Below are 12,888 nucleotides of genomic sequence, written 5' to 3' on the forward strand. Positions count from 1 at the left end.
CCAGCAGAAAGGAGCGGAGCCGGGATTAGAAGCAGCGTGGCTCAGTGGAAAGAGCCCGGGCTTTGGAGTCAGAGGTCATGGGTTCGAATCCCGGCTCCGCCAACTGTCAGCTGGGTGACTATGGGCAAGTCACTTCACTTCTCTAGGCCTCAGTTCCCTCATCTGGAAAATGGGGATTAAAACTGTGAGCCCCCGGTGGGACAACCTCATCACCTTGTAGCCTCCCCAGCGCTTAGAACAGTGCTTTGCACATAGTAAGAGCTTAACAAATACCATCATTATTATTATTATTTATTGGCGAAGCAGCGTGGCTCAGGGGAAAGAGCACAAGAGTCAGAGGTCACGGGTTCTAATCCCAGCTCCGCCACTTGTCAGCTGTGTGACTTTGGGCGAGTCACTTCACTTCCCAGCGCTTAGAACAGTGCTTTGCACATAGTAAGCGCTTAATAAACGCCATTATTATTATTATTATTTATTATTATTCTCTGAGCCTCAGTTCCCTCATCTGGAAAATGGGGATGAAGACTGTGAGCCCCACATGGGACAACCTGATCACCTTATATCCCCCCCAGTGCTTAGAACAGCACACATAGTAAGCACTTAGCAAATGCCATCATTATCATTATTATTATTATTTACTTATAGTAATGTCTGCCTCCCCCTCTAGACGCGTTGTGGGCAGGGAATGTGTCTGTTTATTGTTCTACTCTACTTGTATCACCTTGTATCCTCCCCAGCGCTTAGAACAGTGCTTTGCACAAAGTAAGCGCTTAATGCCATTATTATAATTATTATTATTATTACTCGACTCTCCTAAGCACTTAGTACCACACTCTGCACACAGTAAGCGCTCAATAAATACAACTGAAAGAATGACTAACTGTTAAACACTTACTATCGGCCAAGACTGAACTGAATACTGGGGCAAATACGAGATAATCTAAACTGGAGGAAGAGCAGGAATCTATCCTCATTTGTCAGACGAGAAAGCCGAAGGTTAGATGATTTGTCCAAGGTCATGTACTCTATTTATTTATTATTACTCTATTTATTATTCATTCGTTCATTCATTCAATCGTATTTATTGAGCACATACTGTGTGCAGAGCACTGTACTAAGCGGTTGGGAAGTACAAGTTGGCAACATATAGAGATGGTCCCTACCCAACAGTGGGCTCTATTTATTATTACTCTATTCATTATTACTCTATTTATTATCACTCTATTTATTATTACTCTATTATTACTCTATTTATTATTACTCTATTATTACTCTATTTATTATTACTCTATTTATTTATTATTACTCTATTGATTTTACTTGTACATATTTATTTTACTTTGTTAATATGTTTTGTTCTGTTGTCTGCACCACAGCACCTGAATATATTTATATATGTCTGTACATATTTATTACTCTATTTATTTATCTTACTTGTACATATCTATTCTATTTATTTTATTTTGTTAGTATGTTTGGTTTTGTTCTCTGTCTCCCCCTTGTAGATTGTGAGCCCACTGTTGGGTAGGGACCGTCTCTAGATGTTGCCAACTTGTACTTCCCAAGCGCTTAGTACAGTGCTCTGCATACAGTAAGTGCTCAATAAATTCGATTGAATGAATGAATGAATTTATTACTCTATTTATTTATTTTACTTGCACATGTTTATTCTATTTATTTTATTTTGTTAATATGTTTTGTTCTGTTGTCTGTCTCCCCCCTTCTAGACTGTGAGCCCGCTGTTGGGTAGGGACCGTCTCTAGATGTTGCCAACTTGGACTTCCCAAGCGCTTAGTCCAGTGTTCCGCACACAGTAAGCGCTCTTTAAATACGACTGAATGAATGAATGAATGCCAGGCCAGTGACAGAGCCAGGACTAAACCCAGGATGTCTACGCTTTTTCCACGAGGCTGCAATATTTGAGCACACTAGGACGCAGCGACAATCAATCAATCAATCAATCGTATTTATTGAGCGCTTACTGTGTGCAGAGCACTGTACTAAGCGCTTGGGAAGTCCAAGTTGGCAACATATAGAGACGGTCCCTACCCAACAGCGGGTTCACAGTCTAGAAGAATAATGATGGCATTTATTAAGCGCTATGTGCAAAGCACTGTTCTAAGCGCTGGGGAGGTTACAAGGTGATCAGGTTGTCCCACGTGGCGCTCACAGTCTTCATCCCCATTTTACAGATAAGGTGACTGAGGCCCAGAGAAGTGAGGGACTTCCCCAGTCACACTGAAGACAAAACGCAGTCAGGATTCAAACTCATGACCTCCAGACTCCCAGGCCTGTGTTCTATCCACTAAAAACAGCTGTGAGTCCGCTGTTGGGTAGGGACCGTCTCTATATGTTGCCAACTTGTAATAATAATAATAGTGATGCATTTATTAAGCGCTTACTATGTGCAAAGCACTGTTCTAAGCGCTGGGGGGGGATACAAGGTGATCAGGTTGTCCCATGTGGGGCTCACTTCTCAAGCGCTTAGTACACTCCGCACACAGTAAGCGCTCAATAAATACAGAGAAGCAGCGTGGCTCAGTGGGAAAGAGCCCGGGCTTTGGAGTCAGAGGTCATGGGTTCAAATCCCGGCTCCGCCACTTGTCAGCTGTGTGACTTTGGGCAAGCCACTTCACTTCTCTGGGCCTCAGTTCCCTCATCTGGAAAATGGGGATGAAGACTGTGAGCCCCACGTGGGACAACCTCATCACTTTGTATCCCCCCAGCGCTTAGAACAATGCTTTGCACATAGTAAGCGCTTAATAAATGCCATCATCATCCCTTCCCCACAGCACCTGTATATATGTTTGTACATATTTATTACTCTATTTACTTATTTATTTGTTTATTTTACTTGTACATATCTATTCTATTTATTTTATTTTGTTAGTATGCTTGGTTTTGTTCTCTGTCTCCCCCTTCTAGACTGTGAGCCCACTGTTGGGTAGGGACCGTCTCTATATGTTGCCAACATGGACTTCCCAAGTGCTTAGTACAGTGCTCTGCACACAGTAAGCGCTCAGTAAATACGATTGATTGATTGATTGATTGATTGATCATCATCAAATACGATTGAAGGAATGAATGACTAGGCCGTGCCGCTTCCCATCTGTGAGGAGCAGCATGGGAAAATATGCGAAGATAGGTGAAATGAAATAGCATAATAGATGTGAAAGTGGCAGAGCAACACACGCCGTCATTATTACTGGAAAGGAAGACAGGGACGGTGAGCAGTAACGTGGCCTCATCATCATCGTCAATCATATTTATTGAGCGCCTACTGTGTGCACAGCACTGTACTAAGCGCTTGGGAAGTCCAAGTTGGCAACATATAAAGACGGTCCCTACCCAACAGTTGGCTCACAGCCTCGTGGGAAGAACACAGGGTTGGGAGTCAGTAGGACCTGGGTTCTAATCCCGGGTCCGAAGCCTGTATGACCTTGGGCAAGTCACTTCACTTCTCTGGGCCTCAGTTACCTCATCTATTAAGTTTAAGGCAGTGAGCCCCACGTGGGACATGGACTGTGTCCTGCCTGATTAGCTTGTATCTTCCCCAGCGACTAGTAGAGTTCATTCATTCATTCATTCAATCGTATTTATTGAGCGCTTACTGTGTGCAGAGCACTGTACTAAGCGCTTGGGAAGTACAAGTTGGCAACATATATAGTGCCTGGCACATAGTAAGCACATCGTCCCCCTCTCCATCCCCCCCCATCTTACCTCCTTCCCTTCCCCACAGCACCTGTATATATGTATATATGTTTGTACATATGTATTACTCTATTTATGTATTTTACTTGTACATACCTATTCTATTTATTTTATTTTGTTAGTATGCTTGGTTTTGTTCTCTGTCTCCCCCTTCTAGACTGTGAGCCCACTGTTGGGTAGGGACCGTCTTTATACTTTGCCAACTTGGACTTCCCAAGCGCTGAGTACAGTGCTCTGCACACGGTAAGCGCTCAGTAAATACGATTGATTGATTGATAAAACAAACAAAAACCAATAGTGGGTGGGGGCAACCACTGCCCTTCCCTTCATTCTTTTAAAGGACAGAATAATAAGTCTTGCAAATGGTGACTTGCCCAAGGGTAGAACTAGTCCCCAAGTTGTTAGTTGATTTTGCAGCATTTGACCAAATATACAATCATTAAAGGACTATATATATATATATATATATATATGTATATATATATACACACACACCTGTATATATGTATATATATGTATATATATATATACCTGTATATATGTATATATGTTTGTGCATATTTATTATTCTATTTATTCATTTATTTTACTTGTACGTATCTATTTATTTTATTTTGTTAATATGTTTGGTTTTGTTCCCTGTCTCCCCCTTCTAGACTGTGAGCCCACTGTAGGGTAGGGACTGTCTCTAGATGTTGCCAGCTTGTACTTCCCAAGCGCTTAGTCCAGTGCTCTGCACACAGTAAGCACTCAATAAATACAACTGATTGACTGATTGACTGACTGATAAAAATAAAAGAATACACCGGTGAATGGTGTTCGGCAGCATTCTACGTGGTCCTATAAGCACACTGATTCTGCTCATTGAACAGTGTCCCTTGAAGTTCAGCAAAAGAAACAATTCGAACTTTTTTCCATTCATTTTCACGGAGCTAATGGAGTACGGTGTGGCGTAACAATGGAACTTAACAACAGGGAAGCAGCGTGGCTCCGTGGAAATCGATCAATCAATCAATCATATTCCTTGAGCGCTTACTGGGTGCAGAGCACTGTACTAAGCGCTTGGGAAGTCCAAGTTGGCAACATATAGAGACGGTCCCTACCCAACAGTGGGGCTCACAGTCAAAAAGTAGAGCCCAGGCTTGGGAGTCAGAGGTCATGGGTTCGAATCCCGGCTCCGCCACCTGTCAGCTGTGTGGCTTTGGGCAGGTCACTTAATTTCTCTGTGCCCCAGTTCCCTCATCTGGAAAATGGGGATGGAGACTGTGAGCCCCACATGGGCCAACCTGATCACCTTGTATCCTCCCCAGTGCTTACAACAGTGCTTTGCACGGAGTAAGCGCTGAACAAATGCCATCATTATTTTTTCTTCCTATGGTTCCATAACAATAATAAAAGCCATCATTATTATTATTATTATTGTTATTATTATGGAATTATAGGAAGAAAAAATGGTCACTGTGTACACAGTGACTCAGGGGGAAAGCATTCCACCTCTCAGCTCCTAAGATGGGTCAGTCTTTCCTGAGCCAAGCAGGCACAACAGAAATGGGGATTTTATTTCAGCAGTACAGTGCCTGTACTTTTATAGATTAATTATCTGAGATCATTTTAAGCAGAATTTACAGGGCCTCGACCCATTATCAACCGGCAAGGCCGGACCGCAACGCTGAACAAGAGGCTGTGCTCACCTCAGCGCGGCAAATTCTGCGTAGGAGACTGGCGCGGCAGACGGCAGGATGCCCAAAACAGCTGCTGTGTGGACAAATGAAACGCAAGTCAAGCAGGGCGGGGAAAGGGGTCTCAAGACACTGAAAAACAAAGCCGCAAAAGAGTCAATCAGTCATTCATTCATTCAATCGCATTTATTGAGCGCTTACTGTGTGCAGAGCACTGGACTATGCGCTTGGGAAGTCCAAGTTGGCAACACATAGAGACGGTCCCTACCCAACAGTGGGCTCACATGTACAGACGGTCTAGAAGGGGGAGGCGGACAACGAAACAAAACTTATTAACAAAATAAAATAAATAGAATAAATATGGACAAATTAAATAAATTCAGTCATTCATTCAATCGCATTTATTGAGCGCTTACTGGGTGAAGAGCACTGGACTAAGTGCTTGGGAAGTCAAAAGTGGCAACATATAGAGACGGTCTAGAAGGGGGAGACAGACAATGAAACAAAACTTCTTAACAAAATAAAATAAATAGAATAAATATGGACAAATTAAATAAATTCAGTCATTCATTCAATCGCATTTATTGAGCGCTTACTGGGTGCAGAGCACTGGACTAAGCGCTTGGGAAGTCCAAGTTGGCAACATATAGAGCCGGTCTAGAAGGGGGAGACGGACAATGAAACAAAACTTATTAACAAAATAAAATAAATAGAATAAATATGGACAAATTAAATAAATTCAGTCATTCATTCAATCGCATTTATTGAGCGCTTACTGGGTGAAGAGCACTGGACTAAGCGCTTGGGAAGTCCAAGGTGGCAACATATAGAGACGGTCTAGAAGGGGGAGACGGACAACGAGACAAAACTTATTAACAAAATAAAATAAATAGAATAAATATGGACAACTAAAATAAATAAATTCAGTCATTCATTCAATCGCATTTATTGAACGCTTACTGGGGGCAGAGCACTGGACTAAGCGCTTGGGAAGTACAAGTTGGCGACATATAGAGACGGTCTAGAAGGGGGAGATGGACAATGAAACAAAACTTATTAACAAAATAAAATGAATAGAATTAATATGGACAAATAAAATAAATAAATTCAGTCATTCATTCAATCGCATTTATTGAGCGCTTACTGTGTGCTGAGCACTGGACTAAGCGCTTGGGAAGTCCAAGTTGGCGACATATAGAGACGGTCTAGAAGGGGGAGACGGACAATGAAACAAAACTTATTAACAAAAGAAAATAAATAGAATATGGACAAATAAAATAAATAAATTCAGTCATTCATTCAATCACATTTATTGAGCGCTTACTGGGTGCAGAGCACTGGACTAAGCGCTTGGGAAGTCCAAGGTGGCAACATATAGAGACGGTCTAGAAGGGGGAGACAGACAACGAAACAAAACATATTAACAATATAAAATAAATAGAATAAATATGGACAAATAAAATAAATAAATTCAGTCATTCATTCAATCATATTTATTCATTCATTCATTCATTCAATCGTATTTATTGAGCGCTTACTGAGTGCAGAGCACTGGACTAAGCGCTTGGGAAGTCCAAGTTGGCAACATATAGAGACGGTCTAGAAGGGGGAGACAGACAACGAGACAAAACTTAACAACAAAATAAAATAAATAGAATAAATATGGACAAATTAAATAAATTCAGTCATTCATTCAATCATATTTATTGAGCGCTTACTAGGGGCAGAGCACTGGAGTAGGCGCTTGGGAAGTCCAAGTTGGCAACATATAGAGATGGTCTAGAAGGGGGAGATGGACAACGAAACAAAACTTATTAACAAAATAAAATAAATAGAATAAATATGGACAAATTAAATAAATTCAGTCATTCATTCAATCGCATTTATTGAGCGCTTACTGGGTGAAGAGCACTGGACTAAGCGCCTGGGAAGTCCAAGGTGGCAACATATAGAGATGGTCGAGAAGGGGGAGACAAACAACGAAACAAACCTTATTAACAAAATAAAATAAACAGAATAAATATGGACAAATAAAATAAATAAATTCAGTCATTCATTCAACCATATTCATTCATTCATTCATTCATTTATTGAGCGCTTACTGTGTGCAGAGCACTGGACTAAGCACTTGGGAAGTCCAAGTTGGCAACATCTAGAGACGGTCCCTACCCAACAGTGGGCTCACAGTCTAGAAGAGAGAGACAGACAATGAAACAAAACATATTAACAAAATAAAATAAATAGAATAAATATGGACAAATAAAATAAATAAATTCAGTCATTCATTCAATCATATTTATTCATTCATTCATTCACTCAATCGTATCTATTGAGTGGTTGCTGTGCGCAGAGCACCGTACTAAGCGCTTGGGAGGGAACATTATGCCTGAATTTATTTATTTTATTTGTCCATATTTATTCTACTTATTTTATTTTGTTACTATGTTTTGTTTCGTAGTCTGCCTCCCCCTTCTAGACCGTCTCTATATGTTGCCAGCTTGTACTTCCCAAGCGCTTAGTACAGTGCTCTGCACACGGTAAGTGCTCAATAAATGCGATTGAATGAATGAATGAATTATAGGAGAGTTGGTAGATGCTTTCCCTGCCCACACTGAGCCACTTCTTTCCTGCTGAACTCCAGACTGATGCCGAATTGCACATCCCAAGCGCTTAGTACAGTGCTCTGCACACAGTAAGCGCTCAATAAATGCGATTGAATGAATGAATGAATTATAAGAGAGTTGGTAGACGCTTTCCCTGCCCACACTGAGCCGCTTCTTTCCAGCTGAACTCCGGACTGTTGCCGAACTGCACTTCCCAAGCGCTTAGTACAGTGCTCTGCACACAGTAAGCGCTCAATAAATACGACTGAATGAAGGAACTGCCCAATATACAGCAGCGGGACATTCTGCAACCATGAAAGCAGCGTCTCTTTTTGAGGAAATGTTTCATACAGAACAAGAAGGAGAGGTCAAAAATGCTCAGCATCAAGCACAGCAAGCATCCACTTCTCACTGGGAGAAGCAGCGTGGCTCAGTGGAAAGAGCCCGGGCTTGGGAGTCCGAGGTCATGGGTTCGAATCCAGGCTCCGCTACTTGTCAGCTGGGTGACCTTGGGCAAGTCACTTCACTTCTCTGTTCCCTCATCTGTAAAATGGGGATGAAGACTGTGAGCCCCCCGTGGGACAACCTGATCACCTTGTAGCCTCCCCAGCGCTTAGAACGGTGCTTTGCACATAGTAAGCGCTTAACAAATACCATCATTATTATTATTGGGGAAGCAGTGTGGCTCAGTGGAGTCATGGGTTCAAATCCCGGCTCCGCCAACTGTCAGCTGGGTGACTTTGGGCCAGTCACTTCGCTTCTCTGGGCCTCAGTTCCCTCATCTGTAAAACGGGGATGAAGACTGCGAGCCCCCGTGGGACCACCTGATCACCTTGTAACCTCCCCAGCGCTTAGAACGGTGCTTTGCACATAGTAAGCGCTTAACAAATACCATCATTATTATTATTATTATTATTGGGGAAGCAGCGTGGCTCAGTGGAGTCATGGTTTCAAATCCCGGCTCCGCCACCTGTCAGCTGTGTGACTTTGGGCAAGTCACTTCGCTTCTCTGGGCCTCAGTTCCCTCATCTGGAAAATGGGGATGAGGCCTGTGAGCCCCACGGGGGACAACCTGATCACTCTGTAAACTCCCCAGCGCTTAGAACAGTGCTTTGCCCATAGGAAGCGCTTAATCAATGCCATCATTATTATTCCTACCCATTGTCAGTCGCATTTATTAAGCGCTTACTGTGTGCACAGCCCTGTTTTAAGCACTTGGGAAAGTATCTCGAACAACGATAAACAGTGACCATCCCTGCCCACAAAGAGCTTGCAGTCTCTTTCTGGGTGAAAGTCTTCTAATTAATTAATTAATTAATGATGGCATTTATTGAGTGCTTACTAGATGCAAAGGACTGTTCTAAGCGCTGGGGAGCTTACAAGGTGATCAGGTTGTCCCTCGTGGGGCTCACAGATTTAATCCCTATTTTCCAGATGAGGTAACTGAGGCACAGAGAAGTGAAGTGACTCGCCCAAAGTCACACACCTGACAATTGGCGGAGCCAGGATTTGAACCCATGACCTCTGACTCCAAAGCCCGGGCTCTTTCCTACTGAGCCACGCTGTTATTTATTTATTGGAATTTATTTATTTATTGAATTATTATTTGTTGAATATTTATTAGTCAACAGGTATTTTTGCTCCTGTTGAAAAGAACCCTGTAAGAAAAATAAGCTCTTTCCCTTCGCTAGTCATCGGCTGTCTTTCAAAAACTATATTCCGCAGCGAATTCATTTTCTTCTTTAAAGAAGTCAAACATATTCCTCTAGTAGTGACTGGTCAGTAAAATAATCAAATGGAAAACGCCTCCTTAGGGTCACGTTAATGCAGAGCTCAACCACAGTGAGTGCAGTGTGTATCAAAAAGTGCCTTTTTCATTCATTCAATCATATTTATTGAGCGCTTACTGTGTGCAGAGCAGTGGACTAAGCGCTTGGGAAGTCCAAGTTGGCAACACATAGAGACGGTCTAGAAGGGGGAGACAGACAACGAAACAAAACATATTAACAAGATAAAATAAATAGAATAAAAATGGACAAATAAAATAAATAAATTCAGTCATTCACTCAATCATATTCATTCATTCATTCATTCAATCATTTATTGAGCGCTTACTGTGTGCAGAGCACTGCACTAAGAGCTTGGGAAGTCCAAGCTGGCAACATATAGAGACGGTCTAGAAGGGGGAGACAGACAACGAAACAAGACATATTAACAAAATAAAATAAATAGAACACATATGGACAAATATAATAAATTCAGTCATTCATTCAATCATATTTATTCATTCATTCATTCATTCAATTGTATTTATTGATTGCTTACTGTGTGCAGAGCACTGCACTAAGCGCTTGGGAAGTCCAAGCTGGCAACCTATAGAGACGGTCTAGAAGGGGGAGACAGACAACAAAACAAAACATATTAACAAAATAAAATTAATAGAATATATATGGACAAATATAATAAATAAATTCAGTCATTCATTCAATCACGTTTATTCATTCATTCATTCAATCGTATTTATTGAGCGCTTACTGTGTGCAGAGCACTGGACTAAGCGCTTGGGAAGTCCAAGTTGGCAACATATAGAGATGGTCTAGAAGGGGGAGACAGACAACACAAAACATATTAACAAAATAAAATAAATAGAATAAATATGGACAAATAAAATAAATAAATTCAGTCATTCATTCAATCACATTTATTCATTCATTCATTCGTATTTATTGAGCGCTTACTGTGTGCAGAGCACTGGACTAAGCGCTTGGGAAGTCCAAGTTGGCAACATCTAGAGACGGTCTAGAAGGGGGAGACAGGCAACGAAATTTCACTTGTACAGGTTGACAAGGAATTCGTTCCCCTATCATTTAAATTCAGCCAATTAGTGTACATCCCCCCACTGCTGCTCTTGATGATGATAATACTGGTTTAAGCGCTTAGTACAGTGCTCTGCACACAGTAAGCGCTCAATAAATACGATCGACGGATTGATTCTAAGGGCCACTCGGTGTGATTACCGGAACAGGACACCAAAAATTAATCATCAATCGTATTTATTAATCATTATTTATTCGTATTCGTATACGATTATTTAATCGTATTTATTAATCACTAATCGTATCAATCCTATTTATTGATCAATCTTTCTGGCCCATAGTAAGTGTTGAACAAATACCACAGCTATCATTTAATAAGGCTTTGACGGCAGGGAGAGTAACGGTCTATCACATGAGGATGGGGAGAATTTCTTTTTTTTTTTTTTAATGGTACTCATTAAGCACTTATTATGTGCCAGGAACTGTACTAAGCAAGCAAGGGGACAGACACAAGCTAATCATCATCATCATCATCATCATCAATCGTATTTATTGAGCGCTTACTGTGTGCAGAGCACTGGACTAAGCGCTTGGGAAGTCCAAGCTGGCAACATCTAGAGACAGTCCCTACCCAACAGTGGGCTCACAGTCTAAAAGGGGGAGACAGAGAACAAAACCAAACATACTAGCAAAATAAAATAAATAGAATAGATATGTACAAGTAAAATAAATAAATTAATTAATTAATTGAGTAACAAATAAGTACAAACATATACACATATATACAGGTGCTGTGGGGAAGGGAAGGAGGTAAGATAATCAGGTCAGACACAGTCCTTGTCCCACAAAGGGGCTCACAGTCTTAATCCCCATTTTACAGGTGAGGGGATTCAGGCACAGAAGTGAAGCCACTTGCCCAAGGTCACACAGCAAACAAGTAGAAGAGCAGGGATTAGAACCCAGGTCCGCTTACTGAATCCACCAGGCCACACTGCTTCTCTGGTTGTTGTTGCCAATTACTAATATTTAATTACTGCTGCCGCTTCCGTTCTCCCAGGGCTAAGAGTCACAGAGGCCAAGACGCTCAACAAGCAGTTACATCAATCAATCAATCAATCAATCAATCGTATTTATTGAGCGCTTACTGTGTGCAGAGCACTGTACTAAGCGCTTGGGAAGTACAGGTTGGCAATATAGAGAGCATCATTTTACGAACAACTACCTGGCCCGCTAAAGAAAATGGAAAAAGTACATCAACCTCATTTCAACTTTTTAATGAAGGCAACCGCTGCGTCAAGGGACACTTCAGGGTTGCCCCTGATTAGTGAACTACCACGCCAAGTAATCGAGAAGCAGCGTGGCTCGGTGGAAAGAGCCCGGGCTTTGGAGTCGTGGGTTCAAATCCCGGCTCCGCCACTTAGCTGTGTGACTTTGGGCAAGTCACTTCACTTCTCTGGGCCTCAGTTCCCTCATCTGTAAAATGGGGATGAAGACTGTGAGCCCCACATGGGACAACCTGTATATATGTATGTAAATATTTATTGCGTATTACAAATACTACATATTTGTACATATTTATTACTCTATTTATTTAACTTGTACATATCTATTCTATTTATTTTATTTTGTTAGTATGTTTGGTTTTGTTCTCTGTCTCCCCCTTTTAGACTGTGAGCCCACTGTTGGGTAGGGACTGTCTCTATATGTTGCCAACTTGTACTTCCCAAGCGCTTAATACAGTGCTCTGCACACAGTAAGTGCTCAATAAATACGATTTACTGATTGACTGATTGACAACCTGATCACCTTGTAACCTCCCCAGCGCTTAGAACAGTGCTTTGCACATAGCAAGCGCTTAATAAATGCCATTATTATTATTATTATTGACTATGTGACTCATTATATTATAATAATGATTATTATATTATTATTATTATAATTATGATGGCACTAATTATTTATTGTGCCTCAGTTACCTCATCTGCAAAATGGGGATGAAGACTGCGAGCCCCCCGTGGGACAACCTGATCACCTTGTAACTGTACTAAGCATTTGGGAGAGTACAACAGAATTAGCAAA

At 41.4% G+C, this 12,888-nt stretch overlaps 1 protein-coding gene across 3 annotated transcripts in view; it reads right to left on the reverse strand.

Annotated features, from left to right (window-relative positions):
* Nucleotides 1–12,888, reverse strand: part of PAK2 (p21 (RAC1) activated kinase 2) — a 147,193-nt gene that overhangs the window by 96,366 nt on the left and 37,939 nt on the right. The window contains exon 2 of one of the 3 annotated variants that reach the window (XM_038749852.1): nucleotides 5,403–5,463. The exons of 1 other annotated variant lie outside the window; for it this stretch is intronic. The gene's annotated coding sequence lies outside the window, so the exon portion shown is untranslated. Of the gene's footprint in view, nucleotides 1–5,402; nucleotides 5,467–12,888 lie in introns of all 3 variants that reach the window. One more of the 3 variants, XM_038749851.1, reaches the window with a different exon arrangement.

The sequence above is a fragment of the Tachyglossus aculeatus genome, chromosome 1 (genome assembly GCF_015852505.1).
Source record: "Tachyglossus aculeatus isolate mTacAcu1 chromosome 1, mTacAcu1.pri, whole genome shotgun sequence".
NCBI lineage: Eukaryota > Metazoa > Chordata > Mammalia > Monotremata > Tachyglossidae > Tachyglossus > Tachyglossus aculeatus.